This window comes from Acinonyx jubatus, chromosome C2, assembly GCF_027475565.1.
Source record: "Acinonyx jubatus isolate Ajub_Pintada_27869175 chromosome C2, VMU_Ajub_asm_v1.0, whole genome shotgun sequence".
Lineage (NCBI taxonomy): Eukaryota > Metazoa > Chordata > Mammalia > Carnivora > Felidae > Acinonyx > Acinonyx jubatus.
Window position 1 is genome coordinate 91,835,563 of NC_069384.1, and position 15,407 is coordinate 91,850,969.

A 15,407-nucleotide genomic window follows, 5' to 3' on the forward strand; every position below is an offset into this window, starting at 1 on the left:
GGAGTGAATAAGGTAAGTGAGGGATCAGAAGGATGAGAAGGATTTCCAAAAATGCACAAGATATGGAAAATGGTGGAAGGAAATTCAGACTAAACCATAAGCAAAGAGTTGACAGTACATGGTTTATTTGATGATAGGATGTCTGATTCAAAGGATGCTTTGCAAGGGTAGGTGTGACAGCTGCCAAAAGGTGTGAAACACTTTTTATCATTGTCCTTAAAGATTTCTTTTTATAGTTCTATCCTTCTTCAGAACTCTGGATCATTATGTTATCTTGTGGCTTCCCAGAATCCCCCAGGCCTCTTTTTCTTCTGTAAACATGTACCTCTCATATGTCCTGTTTCCTAAATGCCTTACTCTTACCATGGGTAATAGTTTAATATACAGCAAAGCTAAAGTGATTATGTTATGCTTTTCAAATAGCTGTTTGCTTAGAATTATGATGCCTCCTCCCTTCCTTGCCTAACTTTGAGCAATTTACCTAGAACTTCTTGTCTTATTCATTCTCTGGTCTCACACATTCTGCACTTCTTTTGGATACAAATAACAAATCACTATCAACATGAGAAGATAATGCCTGTCTTGTTAATAACCACTAGGAAACCTAACTATCAGTTATATTAAGACCCATCTTGTAAGTGGGAGATCTGCCAGCATGGGAAACATTATTTATGGCTCCACATCCATGAGGATTTAAAAGATCTCCCCAAGATTCCTCACAGTCATAAGGAAATCTCAAATCTGTAGGCTTACCCTTGCCATCAAAGACCTGCAGACAACAAAATCACTTTGAAATCCACAAGATAACCTGCTTGAAAGAAATTTCCCTGCTTAAGTCAACTACAGAACCTCAAGGCAGAGTCTCTTTGACACCAAAAGAAAATTCAACCCAATACTTTCTGGAAGCATTTTATGTATCCATAGTTTCCAAACTATATTGGGACATGCAGTCTGTCAAATAATTTTATTCCATTTCCATTTGAAAGGATCAATATTGGAAATGTAACATATATTTCAGTATGTCAAAATATTGGAATTCCTGGGCTACTTGGGTGACTTGTAATTACAAGAGGAAAAATATTTGAAATTGGAACTGACCCGGAAAATCTATAGGCATATGTAAACAATAATAAATGAAGATGCACAGAAAGTAACTATTTATCACCTTCTCCATGGTTTTCACCACACATAAAGAGGGCCACCAGCATGGCCAACATTTTAAGAAAAATATCTCCTGGATATCAGAATGGGTTTGATGGATTTTTAAATCATTTTTTAAAGTTTATTTATTTTTGAGGGAGAGTGACAGAGACAGAGACAGATACAGAGTGTGAGCAGGGGAGGGGCAGAGACATAGGGAGACACAGAATCTGAAGCAGGCTCCAGCCTTGAGCTGTCAGCACGGAGCACAATGCAGGGCTCGAACCCATGAACTGCAAGATCATGACCTGAGCCAAAGTCAGAGAAGCTTAACTGACTGAGCCATCCAGGTGCCCCTAAATCATTTTTAATAATAAAAGAGTTCCAAATGGCATGATCACATAAAAAATCAACTCAGTGTTATAAAAATAAGTGATGAACATAAATGTAAAATTGCACTGTAATCCAAATATAAGAAACAATAAAATGCTACAGGTCCTAACAATGCAAAGATAAACTTCAATAATTTCACTGTTGAGATTTAGCAATTTTTGTTTTAAAACTAAGAGAACTTTGAAGACTTAAAAATTGCTGAGGATATTTAATGGTGAATAGTAAAATGATCTTACCAATTACACTCAGATTAACTTTTATCTTTTTTTTTCTATAGTATAAGAACTTTTGCTTCTGTTTCTAAGTTGAACATTAAATAAGAAATGCAAATCAATAAAGGTTAAACAGTCAATTCATACAATTAATAATGCACTGAGTGAAATAAATCATTTTACTGGGCTTGTCATACTGCAGAACTGCAGAAGCCAGTGCATATGATTCTAATATTAAAGTGTTTTTAAAGATCTCAGACTTTAAAACACAGACTGATATATAATCAATAAATATATTTCTCAAAATAAATTAATTAATCAGAATTCTCAATCTAGAAATAGCTTACAATCATTAATTATACAATGAATGCAGAACTTTGCTTTTGTATTATTACCATATTGTGATGGTTGATACTAATCATGAATCAAAATTAAAATATTCCTTTTTTGCATTTATTTGCATTTGCTAAAGCATTCTTTCTTTAATTTTATGTAAATGTGAGGTCTGCTGCATATCTTTAGGAGATTTGTTAGCACAAAAATTAGCTTAAAAACCATCATGTAGTTTTGCTTCTGATAAAACTAAATGCATATTGTTTTGTCATGTGGAAGACTACAGGAACCATAACTTTATGGTTTTAAGTTCAACAAAGATACATTTTGAAATTAATCAGATGTGTATTGATATTTAAAATATGAAACTAAGTGATATAAAGGCTCTAGAAACAATTATTAATATTTTTTTCCTAATAACACGTCCAAAGTGGCAGATATGTATACCATGGTATTTTTATTTCAACCAAAAGTGATGCCTAGATTCACGAAACATATCAATTCTGTGCTTACCTCATCAGATTAGTGCCATTGTTTATCAGGAAGTGTTTTGAATATTCCTAAGATTGATTTCTACTCTCAACAAGAGTAGAAATCGTGCTATAACTCTTTTTCTATCATATAATTACATTTTGATGTATATAATTGTAAAGATTTTAATGATGCATGCCACTTTTTTGCGTGTTTCTCACCTGTAGATTCTTGTTTGTTTGTTTTCGTTGCAGAATTTTGATGCCACAAGGTAGCAAGCAAGATGAAATCTAAAATACCAAATATGTACAAAAGATCTGATTTTCAATTTTTTTTTATAATGGTGGCATCTACATTCATTCATTCATTCATTCAACAAATATTTATTGAATGCCTACTAATACCCTGTGCTATGCAAGTGGGGAAGCAGTTGTAACAGGAAATGTATGGTATTTATACACATTAGAAGAAATGTCAAAGTGTGAAAAACAAATGAATATTAATAAATACATGAGAAAAAATAATGTGATAAATGCTATGAAGGAAATAAACATAATTTCATGTTACAGAGGCAGTATGGTATATTGAATCGGAGAAGAGTCTGGAATATGACTGCCTAGGTTCAAATTCTGACTCCCCCACTCATTAGTTAGCCTGAGTTGAATTCTCTATGAAGTTAGATTATAATAATAGTACCTACTTCACAAATATTATTTCACAAAGTTTTGTGAAAATAAAGTTTTGTGAAAATTAAATATAAATCCATGAATTTTTTTTATTCCATCCATGACAGAGTTACTGGTAATGGACCTATTTTTCCACTGTAAACAACTATAAAACTGGACAAAATATATTAGGCAACTGTTTTCAGGTAATGGACAATGGTCACAGCAGGACTATGATCCTTGAGAGAAGGGAAATACACATGGTGAGCCCCACAATTTTCTCAGTTTTTTGTGAGGGTTATTTTCCTGCCCTAATTCGGAGAGATGGATAACAAGTTAAATTGTTGTCTCACTGAGCTGAGGAGGCAGAGATGAGAATACTAGACTGAAAAAGGGAAAAGCTATAATTTATATGGTAAGTGGCCTAAGAAGAGGGAGCTGTGTGAGGAGATGGGGTAGAAGTCTGCATGAGGATTTATTATAGGTTCTTAGCCAATGTGAGGAGTGAGGCTCCATGTAGCAGAGATTCCCTGCTGCAAGACTAAGTGCTAAATGGAAATATGAGAGGACCTGCAGTGATGGGATATGGTGGAGTGTCCACATGAAAAGACCTCAATGAGTACCTCAGTCATTCAGTTGAGACCCCAGAAAGGCCATGTTTAAGAGTAAGGATCATGGCCTCTAGAAAGGACCACACATTAGGATTAAGCTTAAAACCAAAATAGACCTGCCCTAACAAAGACTAAAGCTAAGCATGACAAGAAAAAATGTATACACCATTTAATTACTTGATAGGGGAAGAAAGAAATCAACAAATTTGCAGGGATGATGCATAATCTGATTCCTTACACAGTTTCATCCAGAATGTCCAGCATAAAATTAAAAATTAATACACATGCAAAGAAGTAGTTAAATAAGACTCATACTTAAGAGAAGAAAAAGTCATAGAAACAGACCCTGAGCTGCCCCAAATGTTGGAATTGGTAGAGAAAGACTTTAAAGAGCTGTGAAATATAGGTCCAAGGCCCTTGAGATACAATGGTAATAATAACTGGAGAGATGAGAATCTCCACAGAAAAATAAAAACTAAGAAAATAACTAAATGGAGATTTTAACACAGATTAATAAAATATCTGAAATTTTGAAATGTACCGATTGAACTTTGGAGACTGCTAAAGATTGAAGACAAATTATAGAAATTACCCAATAAGAAGAATGGAGAGAAAAGAGATTTTAAAAAATTAACCAATACTTCAGTGACCTGTCCTCAGGTACAATAGCAGGAAATCTAGAATACATGTAACTGAAGTCTCAAAGGGAAAGGAAAGAGGGAATCGGACATTAGTTACTGAAAATTTTCCAAATTTTGTGAAAAAATAGGAATATTCAGTTAGCCCCAACCAGGATAAAAACAAAAAGAACCACATCTAAGAACATCATAATCAAATTCTTGAAACTCCAACATGGAGAGAAAATATTAAAGGCAGCCAAAAGAAAACAATACATTACATACTACAGAACAGTGATACAAGTAATAGATGACTTTTAATCAGAAATAATAGAGGCCAGAATACAATGGACTAACTTTAAAACTGATGAAAGAAAAACCATAAATAATAAGATTACATATTTTGATGTGAAATATTTGACTACAATACCACAAAGGCCTGTGGGAGGGAGTACAAACGTCATTTTACTACTAAGACTTTTACATAACATAGTACAATATTAACTCTAAGTAGTCTGTGTTAAATTAAGGTTTCATGTTATAATCCCTACAGTAGCCATTAAAAGATAGAAAAAGTATAGCTAGCAAGTCAATAATGGACTTAAAATTATATACTAAAGATTCAATTAACTAAATATAAGTCAGAAAGGTGAAAGACAGGAACAAATAATGGATGGAATACTGGAAGATAATAGCAAGATGGTAGAGTTGAACCAAACTATATTAATAATTACATTAAATGTACATTAACTAAACTTTCCAATTAAAAGGTAGAGATTGCCAGTCTGGATTAAATCACAAGATTTAACTATATACTGTCTACAAAAAATATATAGGTTGGAAATAAAAGGGAGAAAAATGATCTACTTATACAGTAAACATAAAAACTTGTTTTTATGTCAGGTTTGTCTATATTAATATCAGACAAGGTAGAAATTAAGAAAAGGAGCATTACTAGAGATAAAAATAAGACTCTGTAAAATTTTAAAAATGTGAAATCTGACAGAGCTTGTTCCCTAACTACAATGGAGTATGGTTAATGTAATTATTATATCAGAAATCATTAATAGTAAGATATCTAGAAAATCTCTCCAAATACTTAGAAATTAAACAATGTATATTTAAATCACCTTTGGGGCAAAATATAAGGAAACAAAACAACCAAAGGCATGGATTTGAATCTCTGCTTCATCAATTACTAGCTTTGACTTCTGCAAGAAACTTAACTTCCCTTTAAATCAGTTTTCTCATTGTTAAATCTAAGTAAAATGATTTAAGTCTTCCCTGAATCTCAAAATATATCATATTTGTATTTTTTTCGATCCCACCACCACCATTTCCAATGGTATTTATTATTATTTTCAGTGGTATTTATTATTACCAATAAACTATATATGCATAGAGGAGATTATTATTTTTCAGATACCTTTTTGAACCCATCACATACTCCATAAAGTAGACAATTGGAAAACTTCTATGAAAATACAATTTTTAAGGTGTTATATACACAATTTTGAGGATAATTAAAGTGTTCAGAAGTGATATGAGCTTAAAACATTAAAATATTTGGAAAGAGAAGAAGATAGCAGTGGAGTGGGAAGACCTAGGCTTGTCTCCTCCCATGAACACAACTAGATAACTATCAAATCATCCAAATACCCCAGAAATTGACCTGAAAACTGACAGAACAAACTCTGCAACCAAAGGGAGAGAAGAGACCACACTGCAAAAGGTAGGAAGTGTAGAGATGTAGTTTAAGGGAGAAATGAAATCATGGGTGCTATGGAGAGAACCATGGTTGCAGAGAAGGGCAAGAGAGAGAAACCACAGAGGGGAACACACTAGGAGAACATTTCCCCAAAGCCCCCCCCCCCCCCCCCCCGCCATTGGCTTGGAAAATCAGATGGACTGAATTTTGTGAGTTCTTGCAACCAGTGGGGCTTAAAGCCTGGATTTTTAAAGGTCAGTGGGCTTGGCTGGGGTAGAGCCTGGGGGGTATTGCCCTGCTCCTGGAGAGAAGGCAGGCAAATAACCCAGGAGCAGACAGCAGGGATACAGCAATCTTTAGAATGCCTGAGGCATATGGGAGGTTGCAGGTGGGGAGATTATTCACTCTTCTTGGAGCAAGTCCCTGAGAAGCAGGAGTTCACAGAGTCACTTCTCCAGAACAAAGGAGTTGGCTGACACCACTTTCCTTCCCAGCCCCTAGCATAAACACAGAGCCACCTACAAGAAGCAGTACAACACTGACACTGGCTGCCTAACTTGCTTATACCAAGCCATACCCACCCCTGTGCTCTGGCAGGACTGCTATTCTCAGTTAAACTTCCTCAGTCCCAGTGCAGCAGTCCCCTCACCAAGAAAACCAATACAAACCCCTACTCACACCACATCAACCAGAGAGTTCTGCAGGACCTCAATTCTAGTGGAGTTGGTGTCAAGTCTTACTTCAGAAACAAACTAGAACACACCTAGTTTAAATTTGCCATATTCAGGCCAGGGACTGAACACTGCCCAAAAACAGCAAGAACAGCCTCTGTAGATGATCAGCCAAAACACAACAGCAGAACACATGCAGCACACACTGGAGACACTCCTTGAAGCAACAGTCCCTGGTCACTACATAACCTTTTATTCATTAAGCTATTAATTTCAGGACCAGGAGACATAACTGGATTTTCTAACACAGAGAAGAAAGCAGAAACGTAGACAAAATTCCAGGATGGAGGAATTTATCCCAAATGAAAGAACAAGATGAGGGCATGGCCAGAGATCTAAGTGAAAAAGATACAAGTAACATGCCTAATTGAGAATTTAAAGCAGCAATCATAAGGATACTCACTGGGCTTGAGAAAAGAAGACATCAGTGACACCCTTACCACGGAGATAAGTTTAAAAAGAATCAGAGACGAAAAATGCAATAAATGAGATTGGAAACAGGCTTGATGCAATGAACAGCAGACTGAAAGAAGCAGAGGAATGAATCAGTGACCTAGAAGACAAAATAATAGAAAATAATGAAGGTGAACAAAAGAGAGAATTATGCAGCACAAAAATAGATTTAGGGAACTCAGTAACTCCATCAAATATAATAACATTTGTATCATAGGATTCCCAGAAGAAGAGAGAGAAAAGGGGGGGGGGGATTTATTTGAAGAAATAATATCAGAAAACTTCCCTAATTTAGGAAAGGAAACAGACATCCAGATCCAGGAGGCACAAAGAACTCCCACCAAAATCAACAAAAGGAGGCCAACACAAAGACATATTGCAACTAAACTTGCAAAATATAGTGACATAGGAAAAATCTTAAGAGCAGCAAAACGAAAGAAGCCCTCAACTTACCAGGGAAAACCCATAAGGCTAGCTAGAGATTCCTGAACAGAAAGTTGGCAAGTTGGAAGGGAGTAGCATGATATATTCAAAGTGCTGAATGGGAAAAATCTATAGCCAAGAATACTCTATCCAGCAAAGTTATCATTCAGAACTTAGAAGGAGAGATCAAGAGTTTCCCAGACTAAAAAAAACTGGATCAGATGGATGTAACAAATATACTCAGAACATTCCATCACAAAATAGCAGAATATACATTCTTTTCAAGTGCACATGGGATATTCTCCAGAATAGATCGCATATATGGTCACAAATCAGGCCTCAACAATTACAAAAAGATTGAAATCATACCATGCACCTTCTCTGACCACTAGAAAAAAAATTGGAAAGACCACAAATACATGGAGGTTAAAAAACATGCTACTAAACAGTGAATGGGTCAACCAGGAAATCAAAGAAGAAATTTTAAAAATAAATGAAACAAATGAAATGAAAATGCAGCAGTCTAAAATCTTTGGGATGCAGCAAAAATGGTCCAAAGAGGGAAGTATATAGCAATACAGACCTACAACAAGAAGCAAAACAATCTCAAGTAAACAACCTAATCTTACACCTAAAAGAACTAGGAAAAAAGAAAAAAACACAACAACAACAATAACAAAAGAAGCCTAAAGCCAGCAGAAGGAAGGAAATGATAAGTATTAGAGCAGAAATAAATTATATAAAATCTAAAAAGAAACAAACTATAGAAGAGATCAACTGGAGCTGGTTCTTTGAAAAAAATCAGTATCACCACAAATTACAAACAATTATAAGAGAATATTATGAAAACCTATACGCCAGCAAATTGGAAAACCCGGAAGAAATGGATAAATTCCTAGAAAGATATAAACTACCAAAACTGAAACAGGAAGAAATAGAAAACCAGAACAGACTGATAACCAGCAAAGAAATTGAATCAGTAATCAAAAAACTCCCAAGAAACAAAAGTACAGGGCCAGATGGCTTCATAGGCAAATTCTACTAAACATTTAAAGAAAAGTTAGGGGCACCTGGGTGGCTCAGTCAGTTAAGCATCTGACTTCAGCTCAGGTCATGATCTCATGGTTCATGAGTTCGAGCCCCATGCTGGGCTCCATGCTGACAGTGCAGAGCCTGGAGTCTGCTGCAGATTCTGTGTCTCCTTCTCTCTGTTCCTCCCCTGCTTGCACTCTGTCTCTCTGTCTCTCTCTCTCTCTCTCTCAAAAATAAATAAACGTTAAAAAAATTCTAAGAAAAAAATTTTTTTAAATAAAGAAAAGTTAATACTTTTCCTTCTCAAACTATTACAAAAAGTAGAAAAGGAAAGAAGATTTCCAAATTCATTGTATGAGATCAGCATTACTCAGATACCAAAACCAGATAAAGACTCCACTAGAAAAGACAACTACAGACCAATATCCCTGATGAACATAGCTACAAAAGTTCTCAATAAAATACCAGAAAATAAATTCAATAGTACATTAAAAAAATCATTTACCACAATCAAGTAGGATTTATTCCTGGGTTGCAAGGGTGGTTCAGTATTCACAAGTCAATCAGTGTGATACACCAAATTAATAAAAGAAAGAATAAGAACCATATAATCATTTCAGTAGATGCAAGAAAGGCATTTGACAAAGTACAACATTCATGATAAAAACCCTCAGCAGAATAGGTTTAGAGGGGAACATACCTCAACATACTAAAGGCCATATATGAAAAACCCACAGCTAATATCATCTTCAACGGGGGAAAGCTGAAAGCTTTTTTCCTGTATGGTTAGGAACAAGACAGGGATGTCCATTCTCACCACAGTTGCTCAACATAGTACTGGAAGACCTAGACACAGCAATCAGAAAACAAAAATAAATAAAAGGCATCCAAGTAAGCAAGGAAGAAGTAAAATTTCATTAGTTGCAGATGATATGATACTCTATATAGAAAACCCAAAAGACTCCACCAGAAATCTGCTAGAATTAATAAATGAATTCAGTAAATCCAAAGGATACAAATCAACATATAGAAATCTGATGCATTTCTATATACCAATAATGAAACAGCAGAAAGATAAATTTAAAAAAATCCTATTTACAGTTACACCAAAAACAATAAGACACCTAGGAATAAACCTAACCAAAGAGGTGAAAGACCTGTACTCTGAAAACCATAAAACACTGATGAAAGAAATCGAAGATGGCACAAGGAAATAGAAAGACATTTCATGCTCATGAATTGGAAGAACAAAATATTGCTAAAATGTCTATACTACTCAAAGCAATCTACTCATTTAATGCAATCCTTATCAAACTGCCAACATCATTCTTGACAGAACAAGAACAAGCAATCCTAAAATTTGTATGGAACCACAAAATACCCCTAACAGCCAAAGAAACCTTGAAAAAGAAAAACAAAGCTGAAAGCATCACAATTCCAGACTTCCACTTATATTACAAAGCTGTAGTGATCAAAAGAGTATGGTACTTGCATAAAAAGAGACACATAGAACAATGGAACAGAACAGATAACCCAGAAATGAACCCATAACTATATGGTCAATTAATCTTCAACAAAGCAGGAAAGAATATCCAATGGGGAAAAGACTGTCTTTTCAACAAATGGTATTGAAAAAACTGTACAACAACATCCAAAAGAATGAAAGTGAACCACTTTCTTACACAATACACAAAAATGTATTCAAAATGGATGAACAACCTAAATGTGAGACAGGAAAACATAAAAATCCTACAGAAGAACATGGGCAGTAACCTCTTGGAAATCAGCTGTAGCAAGTTCTTTCTAGGCATGTCTCCTGAGGCAAGGGAAACAAAAGTAAAAATAAACTATTGGGATTTCATCAAGATAAAAATCTTCTGCACAGTGAAAGAGACAATCAACATAACTAAAAGGCAACCTATGGAATGGGAGATGGTATTTGCAAATGACATATCTTATATCCAAAATCTATAAAGAACTTCCCAAACTCAACACCCAAAAAACAAATAATCCAGTTAAAAAATGGGCAGAAGACATGAATAGACATTTTTCCAAAGAAGACAATCACTGTTTTAAGTGATCTTAAAACAGACATGATTCATGCCCACCTAAGTCCCTGGTAACAGACCCACCAACTGCAGATCCTACTGTGGATGTAGCAACAGCCACATGACCTGGCTCTAACTCATGTCAACTCTAGTTCCAGAGGTAGTCCCATCAGCCTGGGTAACCAATGGGAGCCAATATTGGAGCACACATATATTTAAAACAAATATTAACAGAACTAAAGGAGGAAATAAACAGAAATACAATAATAGCAAGGGACTTCAATACCCCTTTCCCAATAATGGATAAGTCATCCAAACAGAAAATCAAAAAGGAAAAGCAGACTTGAATAACACTATAGACCAAATGGACCTAACAAATATATACAGAGGCCCTGTGGCTGTTCCCCACTGATGTGGAGTGGTAGTAGCTAAATTTAAAAATATAAACACACACACACACACACACACACACACACACAGAATATTCCATCCAACACTACCAGAATGCACATCCTTTCCAAGCCCACATGGAACATTCTCCAGGATAGATCATAAATAGAGCCACAAAGTAAGTCTTCACAAATTTAAAAATATTGTAAACATGTCAAATATCTTTTATGACCACAACAGTATGAAACTAGAAATAATTAAAAAAAAAAAAAGAATATTGGCAAATTTACAAATGCATGCAAATCAAATGACATACTCCTGAAAATCCAATGAGTCAAAGAAATCAAAATGGAAATCAAAAAGTATCCTGAGTCAAAAAAAAAAAAAATGAAAACACAATATACCAAAACTTATGGGATCCAGCAAAACCAGTTCTAAAAGGGAAGATTATAGAGATAAATGCTTACATTAAGAAAAAAGGAAGGTATTAGGAGTGACTGGATAGCTCAGTCAGTTAAGCACCCTACTCTTGATAAGCAGCTCAGGTCATGATCTCACCATTTTGAGATTGAGCCGCATGTAGGGCTGTGTGCTGGGTGTGGAACCTGCTTGTGATTCTCTCTCTCTCTCTCTCTCTGCCCTTCCCTGCTTGCACACACTTTGTCTCTCTGTTTCTCAAAATGAAAAAGGAAATATTTTTAAAAAGAAAAAAAGATGTTAAATAAACAACGTAACTTCATACTTCAAGGAACTTGAAAAAGAAGAACAAACTAAACCTAAAGTTAGTAGAAAACAAGAAAGAATAAAAATTAGAGCAAAAATAAATGAAATGTAGAACAAAAAAAACCAAAAAAATCAACAAAACGAGTTGATGTTTTGAAAAGATAAAAAATATTGGCAAATCTTTAGTTAGACTAATCAAGAAAAGAGAAGATTCAAATAAAATTATAAATGAAAGAGAAGGCATTACAGCTTATGCCTCAGACATACAAAAGATTATAAGAGAATACCATAACCAACGAATTTGATAACCTAGAAGACATGGACAAATTCATAGAAACATACAACCTGCAAAGACAGAATCATGAAGAAATAGAAAATCTGAACAGACTAATAAGTATGGATATCAAAGCAATAATCAAAAGCCTTCCCTCAAAGGACCAGAGGGCTTCACTGGTGAATTATACCAAACATTTAAAGAAGAATTCACTCCACTCCTCTCAAACTCTTCCAAAAACTAGAAGAGAATAAAATACTTCCAAACTAATTACCCTGATACGAAAGCCAAACCAGAACACTTTAAGATATGAAAATTACATTCCAATATCTTTGGTTAACATAGACACAAAAATCCTCAGAACAATACTAGTAAACTGAATTCAACAGCACATTAAAGGGATCATGCACTGGGGCGCCTGGGTGGCTCAGTTGGTTAAGCTTCTGACTTCAGCTCAGGTCATGATCTCATAGTCCATGAGTTCAAGCCCCACATCGGGCTCTGGGCTGACAGCTCAGAGCCTGGAGCCTGTTTCATATTCTGTGTCTCCCTCTCTGCCCCTCCCCTGCTCACGTTCTGTCTCTCTTCTCTCAAAAATAAACATTAAAAAAAAAAAGGATCATGCACCATAATCAAGTGGGATGCATTCCTGAGATGCAAGAATGGTTCAACATTTGTAAACAAAAAACATAATACATCACTTTAACAAAATAAAAGATAAAAATCATATGATTATCTGAATAGATGCAGAAAAAGCATTTGACAAAATTCAAAAGCCTGGTGATAATAAAAAAAATATATCTCTCAACAAATTAGGTAAAGAAGAAATAAAACCTCAACATAATCAAGACCATGTATGACAAGGCCACAGCTAACATCATACTCAATGGTGAAAAACTCAAAGTTTTTCCTCTAAGATCAGGAACAAGACAAGTATGCTCATTGTCACCACTTATATTTAACAGTACTGGAAATCCTAGCCAGAGAAATTAGGCAAGAAAGATAGATAAAGGGCATTCAAATGGGAAAGAAAGAAGCTAAATTGTCTCTATTTGCAGATGGTGTGATTTTATAGACAGAAACCCTAAAGACTCCATCAAGAAACTGTTAAAACTAATAAAGAAATAGGGTAAAGTTGTAGGAAACAAAGTCAACATACAAAAATCATTTGCATTTTTATGCACTAACAATGAACTATCTGAAAAAAAGACATCAAGAAAACAATCCTATTTATAATAGCATCTAATATAATAAAATAATACTAAGGAATAAATTTAACCAAGGAGATGAATGACCTATACACTAAAAACTGTAAAATATTGATGAAAGATAAAAGACTCAAATAAATGAAAAGGTAACCTGTATTCATGGATTAGAAGAATTAATATTGTTAGAATATCCATACTTACCAAAGCAATTTATAGATTGAGTACAATCACTATGAAAATTCCAATGGCGTTTTTCACAGTAGAAAATGCAATCCTAAAATTCATATGGAACCACAGAAAACCCTAAACAGCCAGAGCAATCTTGAGAAAGAACAAGGCTGGAGGCATTGCACTTCCTAATTTCAAACTATATTACAAAGCTAACAAAGAAATCAGACCCGAATGGTATTGGCATATAAACAGACACATAGATCAATAGAACAGAACAGACAAACAGCCCAGAAATGAACCCACATATATATGAAAAACAGATCTATGACAAGGATGCCAAGCATATACAATGGAAAAAGGATAGTCTCTTCAATAAATGTTGCTGAAAAAAACTGAATATCCACATGCAAACTAATGGAATTAGATCCTTATACCATGAACAAAACTCAACTCAAAATGGATTAAAGACTTAAAAATAAGCTCTGAAAGCATAAAAGTCCTAGAAGAAAATGTAGGGGGGAAAATCTCCTTGACATTGGTCTTGGCAGTGATTTTTTTGGATAGGACACCAATAGTACAAGCAACAAAAACAAAAATAAACAAGTGGAACTATGTCAAATTAAAAAGCTCCACCCAGCAAAGGAAACAATGAACAAAAAGAAAAAGCAACCTATGGAATGGGAGAAAATATTTTCAAACCTTATATATGATAAGGAGTTAACATACAAAATATACAAGGGACTCTTACAACTCAAATGCAAAAAATAAAAATAAAAATAAAAACAGATTAAAATATTGGCAAAAGACCCAGATAGACGTTTTTTCAAAGAAGACATACAAATGGCCAAGAGATACATGAATGGGCATCAACATTACTAATCATCAGGGAAATGTATATCAAAACAATGAAATACCACTTCATATCTATTAGAATAGCTATTATGGAAAAAACAAGAGAGATGCCTGGGTGGCTCAGTCAGTTAAGCTCTGGCTGTTATCTCACGGCTTGTGATTTTGAGTCCCACATCAGGTTCTCTGCTGTTAGCACAGAGCCCACTTAGGATCCTCTGTCCCCCTTTCTCTCTGCCTCTCCCCCGTTCATATTCTGTCTCTCTGTCTCTCTGTCTTTCTCTCTCTCTCTCTCACTCTCTCTCAAAAATAAACACTTAAAAAAAAAGACAAGAGAGGGGCACCTGGGTGGCTCAGTTGGTTGAGCGTCCAACTTTGGCTCAGGTCATGATCTTGCTGTTTGTGGGTTTGAGCCCCGTGTCGGGCTCTGTGCTGACAGCTCAGAGCCTGGAGCCTGCTTCAGATTCTGTCTCCTTCTCTCTCTGCCCCTCCCCACTTGTACTCTCTCTGTCTCTCAAAAATAAATAAATGTAAAAATAAATTAAAAAAAAAGACAAGAGAGAACAAGTGTTGCCAAAGATATAGACAAAAGGGAACCCTTGCACACTGTTGATGGGAATGTAAATTGTTATAGCCATTTTAGAAAAAATAGAGAGTCTTCAAAAATTAAAAATAGAACTACTGTATGATCCAGCAATCCTACTATTAGATAGATATCCAAAGAAATAAGGTCAGTATCTTGAAAGGATATCTGTATTTACGTGTTCATTGCAACATTTTTCACAATAGTTAAAATAAGGAAACAAACTGAATGTCTGTGAATGGATGAATGGATAAAGAAAATCTGATATGTATACAAACTTACACACACACACACACACACACACACAATGGAATATAATCCAACCATAAAAAGTAGGAAATCCTGTTATTTGTGACAACATGAATGAGCCTG

At 35.0% G+C, this 15,407-nt stretch overlaps 1 protein-coding gene across 2 annotated transcripts in view; it reads left to right on the forward strand.

Moving 5' to 3' along the window:
• SPATA16 (spermatogenesis associated 16) overlaps positions 1-15,407 on the forward strand; it is a 241,648-nt gene that overhangs the window by 78,245 nt on the left and 147,996 nt on the right. The gene's annotated exons all lie outside the window — the stretch shown is intronic.